Source organism: Simochromis diagramma, unplaced genomic scaffold (genome assembly GCF_900408965.1).
Source record: "Simochromis diagramma unplaced genomic scaffold, fSimDia1.1 OVJJ01000050.1, whole genome shotgun sequence".
NCBI classification, from domain to species: domain Eukaryota; kingdom Metazoa; phylum Chordata; class Actinopteri; order Cichliformes; family Cichlidae; genus Simochromis; species Simochromis diagramma.
Genome location: NW_024387188.1, coordinates 16,473 through 41,303, shown reverse-complemented (window position 1 = coordinate 41,303; position 24,831 = coordinate 16,473). Strand labels below are relative to the sequence as shown.

At 39.4% G+C, this 24,831-nt stretch overlaps 1 protein-coding gene across 2 annotated transcripts in view; it reads right to left on the bottom strand.

Moving 5' to 3' along the window:
• The window catches only part of nlgn2b (neuroligin 2b), a 65,423-nt gene extending 41,879 nt beyond the window's left edge, over window positions 1–23,544 (bottom strand). For both annotated transcript variants that reach the window (XM_040049896.1, XM_040049897.1), the window contains exon 1: window positions 22,807–23,544. The gene's annotated coding sequence lies outside the window, so the exon portion shown is untranslated. The remainder of the gene's footprint in view (window positions 1–22,806) is intronic.
• Between the last annotated feature and the right edge of the window lie 1,287 nt (window positions 23,545–24,831).

Below are 24,831 nucleotides of genomic sequence, written 5' to 3'. Positions count from 1 at the left end.
CATTAGCATGACTTAGCTCAACACACTGCTAGCAGCTAGCATGGCTATACAATTCATGTTCTGTATTAGAATAAGTGTTTATAAAATGTTGTCATGCTAGCTCAACATTTAATAATTCTAGTCAGGATGAAAATCATTAAGCACCGAACGAAACTGTCATGTTAGTCACCTATTTAAACTTAATAAACATTTGGCTAACATCTATTTAAACCCTTTCCTTATATTTTAAGGCTGCATTTTTACCACTTTGCTAATAAGATTGGAGAATACGGTGTGTAGAGTGCACCTCATGTTGTGTCATCTGAATAGACTCTGAAAAGTCTCAAAATTTAACTTGGCAGTTGCTACATGTTGTGCGATGGCTCCCTAATGGATTTAGGCTGTATTTAGAATTCTCTCAGGCTTTTCATCATGTTAAAAGGAAGTTTTCTCCTCACTTTTTCCAAGTGCTTGCTCAGTGGGAACTGCGAGGTTTTTGTCTGTCATATTCTAAAGTCTTTTGTTAACAGTATAAAGTGCAATGACATTCACCGTTGCGAATTTGTGTTACATAAATTAGCGGCACCTTTTCAAATTCTTCATTCTGTATTTGGTGGCGACTCGTTGACTCGTTTGGTGACCGTTAAGTTACGTGACCGTTAACATACGTTAGACAGGACATGTGAATCAAACGCAAATTGAGAAAGTAACATTATTTTTAGGATATTTACACAGGAGTTACACCCCTTTGCTGCTCTCACATGCTTTCAGAAATACTAGAAATATTTTAAACTTGAACTCTAAAATGCTATGAAACTCCGAACCTTGGGTTTTTGAAAACAGAAGTTTATAATGAGCATGTGAAGCCAGGGTTATTTCTGAGAATATTCAACCAACGTGGCTTCAAAAACATTTAAATTTCATACCAAAGGGAACATTTTCAATCACTATTGTGTAATGCTGCCACACTTTATGTTTTCATCTTCCCAATAATCACAGGACTTTGAAACCTAAAACTAATAATTGTATGATAAGCTAATAAATAACAAAAAAGTAAACACAGGCTAACGCATGATTTTAAAGCATGAACAAACCCCACTGGCCCTCCACCCTTTTCAGCCATGTGTCAGAGTTAGCCTTTTTCTCACAAGTTCAGTTCCTTCTTGCTTCCACATCATTACAGATGAATGGGCAGTGCTTATCTCACTGTGGCTTTGGGAGACAGAGCCGTTTAGGTGTGATAAAGGCTTTATGTGGTGCTAACTGTTGGTTGAACGCCACCTCATCCCTCCGCCCACAACCTGACAGTATCCACACTCTACTGCCAGTCAGCAGGCACAGGGATTGATAGTTAAATATAGCACGGAGACAGGGTGCAATATCATAGGATGTTTAAAGTTAGTAATGTACATAATGACAAAATAAGGAGAAGCTGTGTGGAAAAAATATCCACTTGATTAAAGCCTTATTACGGCATTTCATGGAGGAGGTACGATTTGTAAGGACACCCTGAATCCTCATCAGAAAAGTTGGTGTGCAGACATAGTCAAGCTGAAAATCCAACTTAGAAAAAGATTAATGTGAATTATACACAGTACATGACTCTAAATTGTGCTGGAAAGACTCATTGTGATGGGGTAAGACTGCGTGGTTGGAGAAGCCACTAAAGTTGTGGAATAACTGAGAAATGGATGAGACGTGTTCATTCCCCAAATTGCTCATCTCATTTTGGTATTAGTATTTTTGACTAAGCAAAGCACACTTAAAGGAACAGTGTATCATTTTATTTAGTCTTTTTTTTTTTCTTATTTAGAGGATAAGGTTTGACACCGCACTTCTACCTGTCTCTTAGAGACGTGCCTGCCACTCCTAAAGCTAGCTGAACCCCTTTCATAATGGATAAAAAACTTTTTAAATATTCACAAACATCTGTCCTTTCTTTTTAGATGGAGAGATTACTATTGGCTATTAACTGCAGTGGTCATAACTGCTTTTCTTATTTTGCTAGGAGTTAGCTCAGTGGTTAGTTAGCAAGTTCTTACAAACAATTTCAAGCAAATTACAGGCGAAGGCAGAAATATGCCAGAGACTGAACAATGACAAAGAGATTTTAGGTGCAGAGCCCTTTTTGTGAATTATTTTACTTGCCAACCAGTTGTGGAATACTCATTTTTCCCAAGCAACCAGAAGTTGCCAGGAGGTTGCCAACTGGTCTCTAGTCCAGTGTGGCTGATGTCTTAGATGAGCAATGCTGACAGTAAGTGAAGTAGTAAAGTCAATGCTGAAGCAGGGGTGAGGAACAGCCTTCTGAGGTTCAGTGAGTTCACCTCTTTCTAATTCTAAAAGGCCACAATGTATATTTTAATATATGTAATCTTATTTCCAACTAACAGTGACTCGGTTGAGGCAAGCTGTCAGACTTCTGTGAAACTACAAATGGTTTAGAAGCTTTTTTGCACATATGTAGTTCTAGTCACTAAGACCTCAAAACAGACTTTGATGTACAAACCCAGTCGAGTTTTCCATTTAATTTGCTTTAAAACTGCAGGGAGATGGATTTTCCAGATGCAAAAAGATGGCTTCAAACAAACAAATCAAGCTTCAGAAAACACAGAAACAAAAAGGAAATCCTGACAACTGGTCTCAAACTACAAATGATCAGTAATATTTGAAGTTAGTGAGACCAAGAGAATAAAACAAAATGCAGACAGAAACTGAAGTACTACACATACACTGGCTCACACACAAATAAATATGTATGCACACTGCAAAGAACGCCTTTGTAAAGGTTGCAACTTTAAATAGGGTCTGATTACACAACAGATGCTGTCACTGCTCATTGCTTACATTTTCTATATTTGTCTACACATCTTGATTTTTGAACAGCCATCTGTGTTTGCATTCTGTCGGTAAATGTAACTTAACATATAGCACAAGCCCAAGGTCAGAGCACCTCTTAGTATGCCCAGCAAGGATGCACACAGAGGTATGTCCTTTCTGGGAAGGATTGCATAGGTCGGTCAAATGTTAGCAGCCCGCCAGATTGTTCTTTATATACTATCTTGCCTCTCTGCACGTGCTAGCAATGATATGCACACATATGCACACAGATGTGTAAAATCCAATGAGGCATCAGATGTTGCATGCAAGAAGAGACTACTGTAAGTACATGTCTCACATGTGGCTTGGAAATGGTAGTACCCTAACATCTAACATCTGTTCGTGTCAACCATCCGTGAGCTGGAACGGCATCGACCGCGCATCTCCACGCATAAAATGAGATAAACTGACACACAAATCACCAGGCTGATGTAAGCTGTTTTCTCTTCTGTTTTATATAATAGGTAGTCCTGTCAGCTGAAGCTATTTGAGAAGGTAATGCCTCCCTGCCAGTGGGACACTTTTATGGGTATGTTTTAACGAAATGGTCCGAGTGGTTTGTGAAAACTTTCGCTGAATGGTGGTGTTTGAGGAAAATGCTTGCCTTGGGATTTTTTATTGCTTTGTTTCCACTTTGACTGTTAAAACTACATACACTACTTCAGCTGTCAAGCTGCCCTGCTCTGCTAGTCAACATCTGTGGATGACAAGCAGCTTAGCAAGCCAGAAACAGAGTGCTGAGTTTTTGACTAAACTTTCTTATCTCTTATCTACTGTCTCTGTGCTTAGAAAATGAACCTCTGGTGGCTGCGTGTTGTCTTCACTTGCATCCAGCAATATGTAGATACAGCAATCTGTTGTCTTTTTTTTTAAATGCACCATTATTTGATGAGAAAGAGAAGTCCTTTTTCGCAGAAGTGAGGCTTTTGTTTATTCCCTTCAACAGCATCTTTGCGAGTTAGCAGCATGCTACATATACCAGCTCTTTTCTTAGAGATTTTGGGAAACTGCTTTGGGAATTTAAGTGGTAATCTAGGCTTGAATAATCTACATTTGTAGTATTTAATTACTTGCTTGGTTCTACCAATATTAGATAGCTTACACAAAGCTGTTTTATTAATGCATACATATTATTAAAATTTGGGATATAATGGTTGTATTGATGGATAGCAACTTGAAATGCTCCAAATATGCCACTACAGCATGTAATAATGTAAAGATAAGCTCTGGCAGACTTGGCTCTGTGCTTGGCTTTAAAGGGTTAAAGGAAGTAGAACTCGACTAAACCCAAGCTACAATGCTAAAGCCTGTGCACTTAAAGATCTTGCACATGTAACCCAAGAAAACCTTCACCGCGCTGGGAAAAAGATATACACAAAACTGTTTAAGTAATTACAAAGTATTTCTTATATAAGATATATCTTTATATCTTGGGAACTGGGTTTAAGTGGGAACGCATTGGCATGATGTAAGGTAAGAAAGCAGGTGACTCATGCATGCTGTCTGCCTCCCCATGTTTCTTGTTCTTTTCTGATAAAACCAGATGATTCGATTGCTTAATGTTGTCTTTAACCTTAAATTGACCGGGGAAGAATAAGTTGTCTTGTTGATGAATTGAGAGGCTAGAAGATTAGACTTGTCAGACTGCATATGTAGGTTCAGCCAAAGAGCCTTATCCCCTTTTCACATGCGGTCCTGAAGCTACCCCAAATCCACTCCAGTTCCTCTGTGTACAGCCTGCCAGGGTGCACAGGGTAATTCAGGGTAAATAGACTATGAGGGAAAAAAGGAAGAGTTGCAACTTCCAGGAAGTTGCAACTCTTCCTGGAAGTTGCAACTCTCGCTCTTCCAGGAAGTTCCAGCTCTCTCTTTTCTAATGGTGGCTTTTTAAAAGTCACCAGTAGAAAGATTCATTTGATTTGATAATTCATTACTGAAGATGTTAGTCCATTTTTTAAAGGTCCTTACAGGTGAGTTTTATGCTGTTCTTGTCATCTACAATTACGTGTGATTCATCTGCTTAGAGACCCGACTATCAATCGATTTTCTTAACCGCTTATCCAGTTTAAAGCCCTCTTGGTGCTGCAGTCTATCCCAGCTGAACTGAGCGGCAGGACAGGTTGACATTACATCACAGGGTTACCCCAGAGAGGCAGTCAACCACACACTCACATGCAAACTCTACACAGAAGGGTCATGCCCAGGCTGTTTTTGTTTTTTAAAAAACAGTTGGTGGTGAAATGCTTTAATTTAATGTATTAATCCTAAAATCTTCTTTTTCTCTTCATCTTCTTAAACTTATTAATATTTACAATGGTAATAAACAATATCCAGAATAATATTTTTAGATGTGCCAAATACCAAAATAGTATTGGTACACTTTCAATTTACCAGTTAACCTAGGTTCCAACTCCGGTTAGTGACAGAAAGAAAGAATGAGCCACAGATCTCTTCAGGTTTGTTCTACAGAACCATCTATGAAGTTGGTCTTAGCAGCTGTTGTAAGATGAATCATGTTTCCACCCCTGCCTATCACAACTAACTTGAAATCATTATAAAGACTGCAAAAAAAGGAAAAACAAGCCTCATTCGGAGAAGCTTTGCAAGCTAGGAAGTTCTCGATGTAGCTAGCAGGCTCAATATTTAATGCCATCTCAGTAATGAAAATAAAAGACACTTGTAGCCACAGGCATTCACTTTCAAAAAGAATTTGGGCAATCAATAGTTGCAACACTTTTGGCAAGTATTTCCTGTAGGATGACCGTTGCTCTGAAGCAGGTGTGGATAGCTAGCTTGCTAGCAAGAAAACAACAAAGGTTGCTTTACTTTGCTGACTCTAAACTTCAGCAAACACATGTCCCTCTTCTGGATGGAGTGGTAAATGGACTGGTTCTTATATAGTACTTTGCTACTCTGTCTGAGCACTCAAAGCGCTTTATACAACTAACTCATTCACCCAATCACTTCTTCTAAGCTCTTAAGTGCTCTATCTAACGTTCATACTCCGATAGATGCATCGGAGAGCAACATGGGGTTAGTATCTTGCCTAAGGATATTTGGCATGCAGACTGGAATAGCCTGGGATCGAACCACCACCCTTCTAGTTAGTGGCTGACCTGCTCTACCACCTGAACTACAGCCTTATCAGCCAATATGAAGATTTGAGCAAAGACAATTCAGCTGTATTTTTCAACTTCTATTTATATAGCATTGGTTCACAGAAAAAAGCCATCTCAATGCTCTTAATGATGCAAGGTAAAAACCCCGACAGTGGCATCCTATAAGCAAGCACTTGGCGATGATTAAGGAGCAGATCACACCAACTTTGCAACCGTGCCAATCCTGAGTATTCTCATGCTGCCAAGGGGATCAACCCTTCATTTTTAATAATCAGATGGCATTTCCTCTAGCAGAACCCTAAGAGAAAATGACATTGTAGCAACTTCTGAAAAAAGCACTTTGTTTTTGCGTTCATTACAGCAGGCACAAAATTTTTATAGTCAGTTGCTATAATGCCTTAGCATCACTGTCATTGACTGAAACATATAAACATAAGTGGGAAATAAATGCCATGTAAATTAATTTCCCCTTAAGCTTTTGTGCACATGTTTTCATAGAAAGTCTGCCATGATTTCAAACTAAATCACTCTGTAACAAATCTGGTCTAGAGAGCAAGATCCAAACAAAGGTTAATCTGTCAGAGAAATATTTTAGGTTGTAAGTTCTTGTCACGGTGTTAATTTTTATAGCGACCACATAATTGCGGAGAACTGCTGCATTGTTAGTGCTGATGGAGGCTTTGAACTTCATCCTAAAATTTATTCCATTTACCATAAGCTCTCCAGACTCCAACAGCAGCTCAATCAGATACCATGGCCGCTCCATCTGCCACTGCGCTCCCATCATCATCTCACTGCAGCCAGAAAAATCAGAGGGATATCCTCAAGGAAATATCACTTTACACTTATTGTTATCAAACCAAGATATAACTGCAAGCATCCATTTCAAAAGGCAATAAGGCTTTCTGGACAAATCCTGACAGGCAAAGAAAGGCCAAGCTCAATATAGCCCTCAGATCACAACAAATTAAACATCTCTATTTTTCTTCATGGACAAATCCTGATAAATAATAGGAAAACACAGGTTAAGATGAAAAAAAATGTTGACAAATGATCAAGGAGAAGTCAATTAAAGGGGCCTTAATGAAGAATTGATGCGGGTTATTAAAGCTGCGGTGAGGATCATCAAGCAGCAGGCAGTCGGAGCAGATAGGAGATGGTAGACAACAGGCCCTCTGTCACCGCTGGACCAAAAAATCAATATGTTGCTGTTGGTAACAACAGTTTCTCTATCCGCTTAACACATGTGGATCACATGGAAATCCATTTATCTTACAGATCTACAAACACAACACAATAAACAATCAAACAGAGAATGATATCTTGACATCAACTGGCAGCGTAACTTTAGAAATGTGTTATAGTAGAACGCTGTTGCCTCTAGGGGCTGTTACTTTTTATTTATCCGCTTTTTTTTAAGTGTGTTTGGGGGAGAATGTGCCAAATTGAGGCCAAGTAGTGAGCACAATCTGGTGACACACTAATTAGCGATGATCTAGGTGAAATGCTAGCTGTGTTAGCATGTGTATAAGTGTCTGTGGGCGATACACACAGTTTGAAGGAGCAGTCTGACAGCTGCTTTGCCTCAGGCTTAAAGCTTATTCAAGAACAGAATGGCGAACTAAGTTAAATAGAGAAGGCCGCTTAACCATGTTAAAAATGACTGTCCGATCTTGCTGACACATGGTGCCTGGAGATGAGAAAGACGATCGTTTTGAAGCTCAGAAAAAAAAAAATACAGTCGCAAGTTTGAAAACAGTGCAAAAGAAAATGTGTCTAGAGGGACCAAATTTACAAGATGTTCAGAATGAAATTGAATTAACTATCCTGCATTCCTCTGGGCATGCATGTTCAATGCTCCCCCCCCCCCCCCCCCCCAAAAAAAGAACAAAACAAAACAAATCTACAATCAGCTTTCGTCTTGATTCTACTGAAGCAAAGTAAGAAAACAACTTCAGAGTAGCAAAACAAGAAACTCAAACTTTAGCAAACTCTGAATGGGCCTGCAATTACTTTGGCCAAATTAAAATGTGATCATTGAATGTTCATGTAATGTGTCAGCCTCTGGTTTATAGACTGACAAGCTACAACCCATTTTATTATTTCCCAAAGCATCTGACTCCCAATAAAAATGCTGCAAATGGTTGTCTCATGCTCTTGATGTGGGTGTGTTAAGAACATTTTACTGGCAACGTGCATGTCTGACTAATTCATCATCCTCTGTGACATCCACATCCAACTGACAGGCAAATCCCTTTCCTTTTATTTGGTGAATGTCTGGATGGAATGCGTAGCAAGTTGGTAAAACAAACTGCCATCAAAGCCTATACAAATCACTAATAATATAACAATTATAAAAATAACATTACATGAGAATAATATTCCAAACTCACTGTTTAATATTTTGAATACGTATTTGTATTGTATCCAAATACATATTACATATTGTATCAATTGCACTTGATTTAATTTAATTCAATTTCCTTTGTATAGCACCAAATGACAACAACTGTCACCTTAAGGTGCTTTATATTGTAAGATAAAGACAATCTTATCTTACAATATAAAGCACAATGTTGGAGAGGAAAAACCCAGCAATCGGACAACCACTTTGAGCAAGCACTTGGTCACAGTGGAAAGGAAAAACTCCCTTTTAACAGGAAGAAACCTCCAGCAGAACCACACCGAGGAAGGAGCAGGCTTCTGAGCATGACCAGTTGGGGGGGAGGCAGTGTGGGCAGGACAAGAGACAAACTATAAAAAATAAATGTTAAATTAAAATTATTGGTAATGATTAAATGAAGCAGTTCTACATAAACACACAGGAAAAGAAAACAGATGAGTGAAGAAAAATCCTCAGTGCATCATGTAAAGCCAGGAAGGATTCAGTATTACCTGATTGAGCCCTAACTATAAGCTTTGCTAAAAAGAAACTAAATCTGAATCTAAAAGTAGAGATGGAACCACAGGAGGTCCACAGTCTGAGAGCGAAGAGGTCCATTTGGATAATATGGTAGTGTGAGGTTTTCAGGACCTAGCCAGTGAAGCGAAGCTAATATGAGAAGAGAAGCTAATATGAAATAAATAGTCTAGGTAATATCATCCAGAGTAAGTATCTGGTTATAGACTGCGTCTCTAGGATTTCTATTTAGTACAATAACCTCAGTTTTGTTTGAATTTACAACTAGTAATGAAAAAATTAGAAGGCATTCACCAGGTGGCCACCAAAGATTAGTATCACTAATTCACTATCTTAGGGCTGTGCGATATGACCAAAATCTCATATCCCGATATAAGAATTCTATCGTCCCGATAACGATATAAATCACAAAAATGTAACATTTTCTGTAAATTCTGTAAATCTCGGGCAGCTCGACTTGCGGGAAGTGTTTCCAGCTGCGCGTCATGTAGCTGGAGTCGAGTGTTTTAACAGATGCATGAAACTATGTCACTTTTTAGACATAAGTTGTAACGGCCGCCGTTTTCTTTGTGAGTATTTATTACACGGCGTGCTGCGGGGAAAAGCCTGTTCTAACGTTTGAGTCTAAGGTTTCTAACCCTAACCCCTAACCCTTTAGCACCTGGCGGCTCTTTTTTACTTCTCATCCGTAAATAATCTGCTCTTTCACGTGATTCGGTTTATTTTGAAAAGTCTCAACAGGATCCTGAGCTTTATTGTGAAAGGTTTATGTGGAACATAAACAAGCGGACACGCGATGGTGTTACCGTCGTTGTTGCTAACCACAACGCATAAAAACAGGCGCTTGTCCATCTGTAGTGTGGTTATATTAAATATAAGAGAAAGAGAGAACTTTAAGAAATTAATATAGCTACTACAGTGACCATCAGAACGATGAAAAAATATTGCCGTAAACAGTTTATTTTGCGACACCACAAAACAAATGATAGCGTAAAATGAAACGATAGACGTTTTTATATCGTCATCCGATATATATCGTTATATCGAACAGCCCTACACTATCTTATGAAACATTTCTTTTGTTCCTATGTTTTTGTGTTTAATCTGCTTTCATATTCATATATCCTGTCTTCCTTCTCTCACCCCAACCGGTCGCAGCAGATGGCCGCCCCTCCCTGAGCCTGGTTCTGCCGGAGGTTTCTTCCTGTTAAAAGGGAGTTTTTCCTTCCCACTGTTGCCAAAGTGCTTGGTCATAGGGGGTCATATGATTGTTGGGTTTTTCTCTGTATCTATGAAGCGCCTTGAGGCGACTTATGTTGTGATTTGGCGCTATATAAATAAAACTGAATTGAATTGAATTGAATATTCAACATCCTTTGTCTAATATATTCATTATCCCTCCTGGACATGTCCAAACCATCTCAAGCTGCATTCAACCTGATACATCACAGCATGCCACTAACATCTCACTCTTGACCTTTCCACCTGTCGCCCTCTGATTCACAGACACGTAAAATTACATGGAAGTGTGGAGGTATGCACTGACATACCTCCAGACTTCCAGGTTCTCTTCTATCTGCTCCTTACTTGGTGTTAGCATTTCAAACCTGATACAGATAGCTAGGACACTTCAGTCCTCCATAGTGTTTTCAATCGCACAGGCAAAAAATTACAAAAATGAAGAGGATTTAAAAGAAACAGAAGATTAAACAACACCATCAATAGCAACGCTATTTTGAAGTTGTCTGCAACAAACAATAATACAAAACAAAAAAAGGTTACAGGTGGGTACAGCTGGCTGATAACGTTGGCTGCCTGCATTGATATTATTGTTTTTCATAAAGCCACTGCCTCAATGGTAACTTAATAGATGGATAATGTGGCTATCGAGTAAATTGCTAACAGTTAAACAGCTAACGCTTACATGTATACTCCGCAGTTATGATAAATGTTTAGTACTTGTTCAGTGTTACTGAAATCAAAGTTTTACTGGCCTCTTGTTATGAAGGTCGATTACTTGGCAGCTAGTGAGGGGAGGGGCTATGTGTCTTGTTGTTGGCATCAATGGTCCAATATAAATTTTTTGTTTCAATTATTATTTCAATTAGTATCTGAGTGTCTATTTTTGGACAGCCCTACCGTCAAATAACACTTTTGTTTTGTACAATTTTACACAATTTCTGCTTGAAAAAAGGCAAAGGAGGGCAAAGTAAGAGAAACATAAGACCTCACTTAGCTTGTTCAGTCTATGATATATCACTAGTCATTAGTAAGAAAGGCCAGGTGATCCCATTTTCAAAGCTTTAGAAATACTCCTCAAATCTTGTCCCAACAATCAGCAGCTGTGCCCCTCTAAGTGGTTCCCTCTCATACTTGAGATGGGAATGTGAAAACAAAATAGCACTGCATTTTTAGGAAGCTCTTCCCACTGAAGATTTATTAAGAAATAGAAGTTAACTGGAATAGGAAGTTGAGTTGGCTGCTCATCGGATTGCTAGAAAGGCAAATCAAAACCCCTATTTGGCTCAAAGAAGACCTTTAGGGAGGTTTAGCTGGCTCTGGAGTGGTGGTGCACTGTTCTACTGTGCAGCAACACCTGCACAAGCATGACCTTTATGGAACATTCATCAGTAGAAAACCATTCCTGCAGGAGAAGGAAGGGTGCAAAATGTCATGAAAAGAACAGCTCACCAAATGTTCCACACGGGAATGGATCGATCATGCTTTGGGCTTGTGTTGCAGCCAGTGAAACAAGGAACATTTCACTAGTAGACGGAAGCACAGGCTCAGTTAAATACCAAGCAAGTCAGTGTCTGTCAAAAGGCTGAATACACAACAACTCAAAATCCTAACTCAAAGTCCACAACGGACTACCTAAAAAATACCAAATAAGTTGAAGGTTTTCCATGCCTATGACAACTGTGATTAGAAATATGCACAAAGTCTCGGGAATATTATCGTAAGTAGGTATAAAAGGGTGAACTGCAAGTCTCGCTACTGACAAGCGTAGTGCTTGCCAAAAGGATGGTACTAAATACTAACTTTGCAGGCTTCCCAGTTGTTTTTTAAAATAAAATATATATATATATATCAATTACAAAACTAATCTGAATTAAAATATTAAAGGTCTTATAGTTATTAGCTGTTTTTATCTTAAAAACATTGTTCACTGGATTAAGAGCATCAACTTAAATAAAATAATAAAAAACAATCTGTTCTTTCTTAAAGGGATTCCAGATGATGTGATAGTTTTTCTGCCAACAAAACTGAGAAAAGGAAATAATAATAATAGCACAAGAAAAATATCCCAAGGAATAAAGATGGAAAGAACAAGATATGAAGCCAAAGTTAGCACAAAGGGGAAGGCTTGGGAAATAATGTGAGGAGAATGGTGGGAAGGTAAAATCAGCCATGGCCACAATACAGGCAGGTGCTGGTAGTAAGGGTAGAGTGGTTTACTGGCATGTTAGAGCTCTTCCTCCTGGTCTTAAATCACACTGATAGTTTATGAAGACAGCATGTCGAACCATAGCTATGAAAGAATTATACTCTTAGCATAGGTTGAATAGTTTCCGTCTGGTCTGGTTTCCTCTATTGTATCTAACCAAGGATTTACACATCTAAAACAGTGATACAAACCCTGTTGCTGTACAAACCTACTGGGGACCTCAAATGTCCCTAAAGCCAAAGGCCAGCACTTTTACATCACAGTCATTGCTTCATTTCACTTTACACATGGCGGTCTACCTTCATAACACGTCAGTCGTCAGTACTTTTCTGCCTGCGCTGTTCATATTTTCAAATGGCCATTCTGCCATGAAGTTTCCCTCGCAGCTCATTTCAAACCAATTCAATTTCAGTAGTGTCAAAGGAGAAGTAGCATGGTTGTTAACTGTGATTTTATAAGCCACGGACGAAAAGAGAGAAAAATCTCTTTCTAGGAGGCAACAATCTTGACTTATCTGAACCAGAACAGTATGTTATTGCACATTTTTAAAATGTTCTTATTTACTTTAGAGCATTGGTCAGTTTAATATGCAAGTAAACTTAAATTTTTCTTGTAAGGACTAAGCGTTAATATTCAAATTTACCAAGCAGCCACAGTTCTGTTTGACTCTTAGATACACTAGTTTGTAAAGTTTTAATGAGTTTTGAATATTATTTTAAAAAATTAATATCAAACTACAGTGAAGCCCATGTTGAAAAGAATGAAAGAAAATGTTTTTCACCGATCATAATTGTTTTCAGTCAATTAAACACAGCCCTGTATTAAGATGTTAAACATGTCACATCAACAGTGGTCTACTGTATGTGTGACAGCGGGATATGGGGATAACCTGGTAATAACACCAGCACTCCAGACACTAGTCATTTATGCTTTTGCTTAAACATGTTCTTTTTGTCAAGAGGGTTAGGAAGGATTTGACAAGAATTCCCTCATGGTGTGTTTGCAAGGCCGACAAAATGGAGCTGTAGTACCGAAAGCCCTCGTCTTTTTTGATTGAATGCTTTCAGGTAACCTTGCGAATAATGAGACCTCGCTCAAAGAAACAACAACAAGAAGTCAGGCCTGACATTTCTCGGTAATTCCTTGTCTATGTAAACTGTCCCCGGTCTAACTAAACATACCCCTGCTGGGTTAAATCACCTTAATGTGAACTGAGCGTATGCTTAATTGAACTATTACTGCAATCTGTGTTGTCCCAGTAACAAGCATGGCCTTGCCTTTTTACTATCATATAATCAAAGTCTAGCCACTTATGTTTTGAACATTACAACAAAAATGTGATTAGGTTTTTCTTTATTATGGATTTAAAATGATATTTTGTAATGGGTGTTACAATTTGAAATTTAGTTACACTCCCAAGGGGAAATAATATACATAAGGAGCATTAGGAGATTGTGCGGTTCTTACTTGTGTAAAACCATGTCAGTTAAAAAAAAAAAAGCTATGCTACAGAGATCACATATGCTGACAATGCAGTGTGTATTTGGAGAGAACCAGAGGTGTATTGGAAGACATAACACGAAGTGCAACTGGAAAAGCAGGAAAATTGAGCTGTAATGCTAAGACGGGGTGATAAGTAGATGTAACGCTGTGCACAGAGGCTCCTGTTAAAGTGAGAATGAAAAGAAAAGACCACAACAGCAGCTAGACATAGTTTTATGAAGAAATGTTACCATGTCAAATTTAAACTTTGATTTAGCAAAATCTATTATTTTTTGTTTCAAATCTTTTTTTCCTTTCCTTTTTTTTTTTTTTTTACCTGATTTGCTTTGGTTTCCACACAATGCTTGTTTAGGTTCAGGCACCAAAAGTACTTGATTAGCTTTAGGGATTTTTTTGACATTGTAAAGTACAGGTTAAAAAGCTCTTTTCTCTAGCTTACAATAGCATTCCCACAAACATCATACAACCACTATGTCTCCTTCATAATCTTTCATAAATTATTGATTACAACAGATGAGCAGATAACGTCTGGGCTTATTTATAGGTAATAGTGGGAGCCTGCTTACTTGTAATATGTATGTTGGGCTAACATCTGATAACAGCATTGCAGCTGGGCAGATAACTTCTTAATAAAGTAGTGGTAAAGAGTCCAGCATGAGCAAGATTTTACTTACACACAACACAATTTATAATACTATAGGTGCAAAAACATATATTTTGAAATGGATAATACACGGTAATTTTGTAACCAATTCAAATCCAAAACCATGAGCATCAATAAACCTTTTGATTCAATACTGAATAAGTCTTTACACCAGCAAAGGTGCTTGTTTAGTTGCTCAGATGCTTTGAAACATTTGATGCAATTACACCAGCGTGTTACTGTCTCTCTGTTTGGAATTCAATGACTGTCTTGTGTTTTTAAGTACATGGCATTCATTCTGTTCGCATGTTCTTGTTTGTTTTGTTGGAGTCTTTCAGCGCTGCTGAAACCCATCTCCCTAACTGCTGTGGTAATGCACTGTAGTCCAGTTGTGTTCTGCACATCCAAACAAATGAATAATTAAAATGTTTTTTAAAACAAGGCTGGATTGGATAACCTGCGTAGCGTTTTCTCCTCTTTGGCAACGCGGCAGCCTTTTTTCCTCTGAAAATTAAACCAGGCGAGCTCTATAAGTGTGAATGCAGCTACTCCTGCAATATCAGCAAGGGATCCCAAGAATAACAAATTGAGTCTTTCGGGTTGTTTTTTTCTTACCCTTTATTACACCGAAAAGGGAAAATGGCATTGAAAACCATAAATATCACCTCCCGCAGTAATACGTAGCATTTTCATATTCTTCAGAAAAGTCTGAAAAGTTAAAATACATACAATAAAATACATTTGCCTCAAATGAATTAAAAATACACTCATCTGAACGGATGAGTTGGCATGGAAACTGATATTAGGTGGACTGTGTATCTGCTAAATAAGGTTCTTGTATATTCTGATTGTTTGACTGATATAGGACTTTTAGGACGAACAACAGTACCGATATTTCCTGATAATTCCTTTTTCAGACACACAAAACATAAACACAACAAATCTTTGTTACATGTAGTTATTTAATTACTCATTTACACTAGGCTCTGCCCAACTGCTGTGTTTGTAGGAAACACTTGTTGCGAACAGTGAATTTGCATAGTGCCCTCTGGTGGACAAGCTATGCAGTATTGACACTCATAACGTAGTTGAAAGATCTTTACTTTTTTAACCTTCATTTATCCACCCTTAGACTTAAAAAAAAAAACTGAAATAACAATCATAGCTATGAAAGCTGTCTCTGCTTTTAACCAAGTGCTTTCACTGTATAAGGCTTAATGTAACTTAAGTAACTGAAAGGGAAAATGTTGTGCATTAAAAGAGCAAGCAAACAACTCACATTGTCATAGTAAGGATCCAAACAAAAATCTGCTTTTTACGATCAGGCACAATCACGATCTGCTTCCATACTGCACATGGCACAAGTAGGTTTTTTCACACAACAGCAGGAGGTCACCTTGCCGAGGAGTTGAAAATGTACACCGGTCCTTAGCAGCTCCTCCTCAAACAACTAAATATAGAGCCAATGTTTCTGAGCCAAAATTAAAAACGATCTGAAGGGAAAGATCTCCCATTAATTACCATTATCTTGTTTAGCGGAGGGGTTTTTGGTGAAAGACTGCTGTCAAAGCTAAATTCATTAGTAAATATATTACTCCTGTGGCTTTGCTGCAATAAAAGTCACAGTGTGTTTTGCAAATTGCCTGCAAATCTTTTGCTGCCCTCAAAATAGCACCGTAACAATGACCAGACACTGAAAGATAAATCCAGATTGTGCAATCTGGACTTCAACATATTGAGGAATCATTATCAGTAATGCACAAGACCAATCTGTGACGGCTGCAAGAAATATGCTTTTCTTTTGATCTTCAGGAAGCCATTATCATATGTTTTACATCTATATTTCATGAAAACTTGCTGCCAGGGGAATCTGTAATACTGTCTGAGATGCAACACTGTAGAACAAGTGTTATTACACTCTGGCATAAATCGATGGATACCCAGAGCGCATCAATATTATAATAACTTGTCTACAGCCATTTTAAACTCATCCATTAAAGAGCAGCTATTATTTGGTAATGTAGATGTGCATCATATTGGAAATGTGACAGATTTTAAAATAGATTTACAATAGAAAACTAAAAAAAAAAAAAGGCAAAAAAACATCACACGATATATGCGTGAGAGAGCAGGTGCATTATATCTGATCATCAGTGAGCGCGATAATGGGCAGGACAATCGTCTATAAGTCGTGCAGCCGGTCCCACGGAGTTCAGCAGCATGGAAAGCGGGCCTGCTTCATCGTCTTACAATGGGGCATCATTCATAGTAAATACGCTCTGTGCTATTTAAGGTGACACGACGCAAAACAGCTACAGAAAGTTAAACACTGACTGTCACGTTCACTGGAAGGTGTACTCTTAACAGATGGGATGGCTGCAGTCATGATCTTCTGGGTTAGCTTACATAAAGCACTGAGACTTGCTGTATGTGATGTATTCTGCTGGAATGATTTGTATGCCCAAAAGTGTTGAGAGGTTTCCTGTACTCCAAAGGTACTGCTGTGAGGTCAGCTGAATAAAAGATGGGGGTAGGGGCAATCTGGGTTTCAATGCTGGTACTGACTTTAAAAATTAAAATAAAAATGAGGAGAATACGAGTAGTTAACTGGATGAAGATTGTTGTTTACTAAATTTGATCTGCTCTTGAGATTTTTCAGTTCTCTCCTTTCATAGTTTGCACACCAGAGACTCCGCCATGCCACTTGGCTTCACCATCATTAGCAGAATAACACACACAGTTCACGTGGACTGCTGTTTCTAATAAACTGCCCTGAATCCTTTGATGTAAGTGTTTGACTGAACTACCTGACATACTGTAAGGGTGCATCTGAACTCCCTATGCTACCACAGTGGTCCTCGATGTTCAATCATTTCAAGTGTCCTGAGCCGTGTCTTGTTATTCTGTACTTTTGCTGAATTTATTTTCAGTTGTTGAGGAAGTCCTAAGATTAGTAATGCAAGCAGAATATTCCGTTCAACTGAAAATGATCGTCAAGGTCAGCCATTGTTCTTCTGGTAAAACAATGGTCACAATGCAAGCGCCATAGAGGGTGGCTTGTAGAAAGCAGTAGCACGCTCTGGAGATACAGATGATCAGGTGAAAATATGGATGGTGTAATATGATGCAGATTTAGATGTTTACATGAAGCTGAATTACCCATAAATCACTATGTACCGTAGAATTCCTAGCATGTGTAGCACGTCAGCAGAGCAGCTTCTCCTACAGGTGACACGTTGAGGAACTGTATTTAGGAAACACTGAAATTTCATGTATAGCCACTGTTGATCCCTGGTGGTCTAGTGGTTGGGATTCGGCGCTCTCACTGCCACGGCCCGGGTTTGATTCCTGGTAAGGGAGCACCTTTTACTGAATTTGCCGGGGGGAACCCACCCGAGGGATTAATAAAGTTTCATCTGATCTAATCGAATCTAGATATTCAGTAAAAATACACACAAAGTAACTCAAAGTGTAACAGAGTACATAAATAGAATTTTGGCTGTATTTTGCACATCTAACATGGGTTTTTACACCAAGTTGAGCAAGATACAGCATCTAGTGACTTAATGTATAATAAATAAAACGCAACAAATCATCCTTGTGGGATGACAATTTTTTCACAGGGCAGCAAGTTTAATGTTCAGTTATTTAAATGTTGTGTACAGTGCATGTTTTAGGTGAGAGACCAAGATTCAAAAAAAGACAAAATTTGAAAAAGTTCCAATTTTCACATTAAAGCTCGCCACTTAAAGTGATGCTTCAAAGCTTGCTCTTTTTATCAAATCCACACCCAGGGGTTCATATTTTTCAGCAATGAATGCAGAACGTCTGCAGCTTTTGTCCGAATTTTGAAAAACATTTTTAAACATCACTAGTATTCGGTATGCCGTTCAGCGCTGGTCAGAGTTTGATGATTGCTGTTCTGTATTTTTAAATGAGAGCGTATTACATTACCTAGCATCTTTCTATTGGCCACGTTCTCACATTGTGCTTAGCTTTAAATATTGATTTGGTGATAGAGACAAAAAGGACAGTGGACACACAATGACTTCTTAATCACCGCATCAGTTTTCACTGACTTCCCAAATTATGACTTCACCTTTATTTGTTGGGCTCCTGTAAAGCAGTGATTGAACTGCCAAGCACCAGCTGACATGAATCACACACTCTTGTGTACTTTACACCGAGCAACAGTTCAATCCTGCAGCAGTGGCAGAAAGCAAGTGGTTATCTACAGTTCCTGCAGTTCTGCTGTATTTCACACTTGTCGTCAGTGTCCTTCAGCCGATGAGACTACCGTTCGCCAGTGTCATAAAGCAGATATCAAATCCCCATCTAAAAATGTAGATGCTGACATTTAAATAACAGCAAAATGGGCTGCCGCCCTAATAAAAAGTATCATGTCAAATGTGTCTCATTCATGTCAACACAGCCCACAGCTCCATAATAACCATGACAGGAATATTTATTATAATATTTTTTTAAGAATACATGTCATATTTCAATGCCAGCTGGAGTTTGTACACCACTGCAAAAACAAATAAATAAAATAAAATTAATCAAATATTACAGCTGCTTAATGGATCACGTGCGATGAATTTAAAAGGTGGATCTTTGTGTTTCAGGAAAGGTCACGTGTCCCTTTTTACTGGGCTTTTGCCTGTGTCACTAATAAAAAGACGCATGAACTTAGTGCATATTTTAATGGGTTTTGCCGTGATATTCTTCTCGGAGCGCGCGAGACAGGATGGCCCTTATCCTGGCTTATCTTATGGATCACTCTTATGTGATGTTGTTTCAAAGGAGGTTGCACAAGATGGTTACCATGGCATTTGCACAGGCGTTTTCTCCAGCTTTACTTTGCTCACAGATAATGGGTCAGGTCAAGCTATTCTACAGCTTCTCCTCTCTGTGGTCGTGATATGACTGAGAGCTGGGTCATTTTAACCTCCCTTTCCTCTGACTCGACATCTTCGGGCAGAAATTAAAATCTCCGAGCCTCCATTACAGCAGCTACAGGTTTAAACCCAGCATACAGTCAATGTTTTATATCAAGAAGGGTTAAAGACACTTGGCTAAGGTATGGGATACGATGAGCGGATAGCAACAGCTCCCACAATTCAAATATAAACGAGCTGCAGATGGGTTTTAGTGCTGTTTTGTCCTGATTTTTATTGTTCAATGTTTTTAAAAACCCACCATTAGAGTGTTAAAGACTCCAAATGTAAGAAGTGATGTCCTATGTGCAGCTTTATGGACAGCTAGTCAGTGGTATTAAGTGTACTGCAGCAGTGACTATGGGTTACATCTAATCCCAAAGTTCAGAACAACAAAAATAACAGACTTGTGAAGAATGTTCTTGATAAATCTCTAAGGGCTCAGGTCAGTCCCACACAGTACAATTGTAAACGGCAGGAGGGCTCTTTTGTGGAATTTTTGGACTCTTGATAAACACTTTCTCTAAGTGCACAACCCTGAAGACTCTCGTTGTGGAACTCACTCACAACTGAAAAAAAAAAAGGACTGAGAGTCAAACCCAAGAAGTATCCATGGAAATATGAACATTAAAATAAGAGCATGTTAACTCTGCACAAATAAAATCAGTTTAAGTGCACTGGGTGTGCGTTACCCTAATGAAGGCTATTTTGTGTTGGGTATTTCTAACAGAAACAAACTCTAGTGTTCACACTAGTGATCAATCCTTCTCTGGATTAAAACACGATGCTGACTTTGCCATAACCTGAAAACATACTGTTTGTTTTGGAAGTGTAAATCTCTTCCACCTCTTCTTCAAGGTCAGCTTGGAGCACTTTGAACTGGATTATATGAGAACATAGAAAAACATTAGGAAATATAATATTTTTGCACAATTCAAAGTATCTTATTTCAAAGTATCCCCTTATTAAGGCTTTTCCCCCAGTGTGTAATGTCTTTAGTTCTCTAGTTTATGTTTTTTTTTTCTATTGTTAATCTAAAGTACAATTTTGACACCAAAAATAATCTAAAGTGGCTCTAAAGTGAGAATTATAGCGTTGAGCATTCCAAGCAAATAATACAAAAGTAAACCCAGAAGGTATTTGAAGAAAATTGTCTCATCCAAGACTTAGTCCCTGATAGTTTTCCTTTTTTGTGTGTTTTCTCTTTCATCAAAGACAATCAAATGACAGTGATCACAAACTCCTGTCTCTCACAGTGCAATAACACATGGAGTAACATGTAGGTTCAAACTGAAAAAAAAAAGAAATATAAATGCAGTTGGCTTTTGGTCTTGTGCAGCCAGATGAAAGCAATCTTGTGTGTGTGTGTGTGCCAACCTCAAACATGAAGTAACAAATGACACTTCATTTTACCATCGCTTATTACCTCAATCTTACAGTTATGAATCCATAAACCGTAGAACAGCTTGCAAGGTCAGGATGCTAACGTGCATGAGCCTGTTCACCAGCTGCCATGTTCTACATGCTACCTGTTATTTCAAGACATGCAGTGACATCACTTAGCAGCAGTCACACAGGAAAGCACTGATGAGGAAATTCAGCTAAAAAAAAGAAGACAATATCCTGAAAGTAATAGAGGTATGAAAAATAATAATTAAAATCATATTGCTTTAAAATTCTGGGCTATGATGATGGAAACAAGCACTGATATGCGACAAGGCTGCATCATCCAAACAAACAAATACACCTATACAAACAACCCAACAGCTGTGCTGCTGCAAGAAAGCTCTGACTTTACGAGAGGAGAGAGAATATTAAAGTGAACACTTCTGAGCACTTCACCTTCCTCACCCAAACATACTTCATTAAACATTAAGACTTAACACGTTTTGTTCCAGATTGTAAGTCCCCCACCTTGTGTTCTCATTCAATCCATTAAGCGGCCGTTCTTTCCTTTTCGTCCCTTTTATCTTCACTTCTAGGCCATTTTCTCTCTAGAAACCGACTGACACCGAGCTTGCCACAGTATTAACTTTATTGGCCCTTAACTGTAGTTTATTGAACGTAGTGCTCTGGGAATGGTGGCAATCTCTGTATGTTCTTGAAGATTAAAAAAAAAAAAAAAAAATCAGATAAAGCACACGTATTACCTGCGGTGTATATGAAGAAGAATGGTCATGCTACAATTCTGCCATACTGTAGCGTGCTATTTTTTTTATTTTTAATTTTGTCTGATATGTAGTGAAACAAATTCCCACTAAAAGATGAAGCCCAGGCAAGGCTTCCCAGTCTTCAGCTCCATTCTGCTGTATTTGAGTAAGCCTCCTAAAATGCCAGCGCCGAGGCTGACGTTACGCTGGCCTAAGAAAAGCAATCACAGCTATTTGAACAGCACGCCAACAAGAGTAATACGAAATTCTTCAAAAGTCTACAAAACCACTTTATTGGTTTTCTGATGGATTTTAAATGTCACTTCTCCGTAGCTACAGGCCCCATATCTGTGTGTGTGTGTGTGTGTGTGTGAGAGAGAGAGAGAGAGAGAGAGAGAGAGGAAAAAACAACACACATTCACTCCTTTAAAAATGAAAATATACCATTTCTCATGACCTGTCAGAACAGAGGTCCTGTTGTCTTCCATTAACTGAGCACTGCCCAACCACCGCTGAATATTAATGGAGCCTTCCCTGGATCATCAGCATGTGCATTTAATTCACAATCCTATCTGCATCTTCTAGGGCACAGGCTTTTTTGACTGCATGTGTGTGTGTGTGTGTGTGTGTGTGTGTGTGTGTGTGTGTGTCAGAGCTGTTGTGAATTTGTTGATTAGAGAAGACGTCTTCTGAGTTCAAGGCCTGTCACACACTGTGCTTGAGATGAGTTACGTTGCAGCACAGAGGCATAATTAAGCTGTCATCAATAAGTGTAATGAAAAAAAAAGGGGTCATCAGAAAATAATCAATATCTCCACAATCGAGCGGGATCGGCAGCCCCGGCTGAGAATAGCAAGCCGGTCTGATTGACGGTCCCCGTGCATGATGAGCTGATCTCCAATTAAATCGCAGCCGTATCTCCCCGCTAGCCGCGCGGTTAAAACCACTTGGATACGCAAAGTGGACCGATCGCGTTAAGATGCCACAGCTTATCAACAGGCAAGGCCAATAGAAGGCTCCCACTGAAAGGAAGAAAATGTGTGCTATAGCAACAAAGTGGCTCGAGGATTTTACATGGGAATCTCATTCCTCAGTATTGACAGTGCGTCAGGACGGGCAACGTGCGCAATGTGCGAAGTCACCAAACATATTGCGCACACATGAAGCCCGCGGTAGACAGCAAATCTCCAGTCACGTTTGGGTGCTGGTGGTGAACATATGGCTTACCTAAAAGACGCGATGCAAGCACCGGAATTAAGATGAAGAAGAGGATGATGATGGTGATGATGGCCCGTCCATCTAAGCACGATTCTTCTTTTCTATCCTCCGTCGGCGTGTCGATGATCTCCTAACTAGGCCATTTCTCCCCGGCTCGCAATTATTTCTCAGGAGAGCAACGCAGTCGCAGGCTTCCGCACATCAGCACACCTTCTCGGTGTCCGTCTTTCTCCGGCTTTTCCAAAAAAAGCACACCTCATACTGGCCCCCTCCTCCTCCTCCTCCTCTCATCCCTCTCTGACAACACCCCTGCTATGTTTCCTTCTCCACGGAATATTTGACTTTTTCTTTTCTTCTTTTTTTTAATCAGGCGGAGACGCAGCAGCGAGTGCGACCCAAACACGGGAAGGAGAGAGGGAGAACGAGAGAGGGGGGAAAATGAACTCACAGGAAAATAAATGCGTAACGCTATAGCGTCAGGACTCGCGCGTCGCTTCAAAAGTCAACGCAGCGATCTGTCCTCTTTCTCTCCCCCCATTTGCCCGCGCTGATAATAATCCGCGGTGTGCGCCCCCGCTGTGCCGAACGGCCCCCTTTAAAGAAAAAAAAAAGATTACAGGTTGACTGACTTAAAACACGAAACAGCGCTCCAGCGAAGACACCCCACCGAAATCAGGTGTCCAATCTCTTCTTCGCGCGCTTGCGTGGTGCTCTCTCTTTCCCTCTCTCTCTCTCTCTCTCTCTCTCTCTCTCTCTCTCTTCACTTGGTCTCTGATGCTAAGGAGAGAAAGCTCGGAATGAGAAAACGGAGCCCGCACCTTCCGATCAGCCCCGGTGCTTTTGGAACAACACCTGAAAGGCTGTGAATATCAGGATGATGCAGTGGTATTTATTTTTGAAGCCCGCACTGAAGGAGATCCCACTGCTTTTCAATCTCCCTCTCTCGCTCTCTCTCTGAGCGCAGTCTCATTGACTCTCGCGCAATATTTCAGTCTCACTGCTAGTTGTCATGACGAGGAGGCGAGACGCATAATTCGGCGGAAAAGGGCGCTCGATCTGCTGAAATACTCGCGTGGAAAAGCAAAACGCGTTTGCTTCCAGCGTTTATAGGTGATGATCGGTGCCAGGCTGACGTCAGATTTTTGTTTTCTTCTTTTTAATTTTTTTAATTTATTTTTTGTTACTTTTTTGGTGGGTGAAATATGAAACACCGTAACATACGAATGCACGGGTTACATATAGAGCAATAATAATACAAATAACAGCAACAATAAATACTTACCTATAATTTCTGCTTCCTGGTTGAGTACATTATTTAAGGAAAATGAGCATGGATGCAGAGCTCAGCTGGTACACAGTAAAGACTACCTGCATTGATGTGACCACTAGGTGGCAGCACAAGCACAACATGCCAGCCAAAAGTGACCAGTTAGTGTCCCTAATAGCGTATTCAAATTAAATCGTTGGGGTTCGCCTCTATGCTGTGAATTGGCGCCATATAAATACAACTGAGCTGAATCAGTCGTGTTGGCAATCAATTGTTTGATGAATCTTGCCACGATACTAACTTTCTATTAAGTTCTGTTTTGTTCTTCGCTCACCCTCGAGGGAAATATGTGGCCCTTCAGCTGCTAGATGCTTTCTCTGTTTGTCATTTGGTCCTCGACAGGTAGCATGAAGCAGGGGGCTTTAAAGCTGTTTTTGATCAAAGTAATTGCTGCTGCATCTGGAAGCGATGCCGATAGGAGCATTGAGGAGGGTAAATGGACTGCACTTACATATAGCACCTCTTTACCCTAGCTCTTTACAAAGAGCTTCAGCATTTTTGTCTCTCATTTTAACCACGTAGACACCAAGACGACAGGAGGAAACTTGCTGAAATTTTGCCCAAGGACACAGTGGGCACTAAAAGTAAAACAATGAAGACGGGTCCCAAAGAGAAGAGGTCAAGCAAGTCAAGTGATGATTGTTGGTCGATTCATGACTCATTAGTGAGTCTTCCCATACAATCTGTGAGGTGTATCATTGCACAGT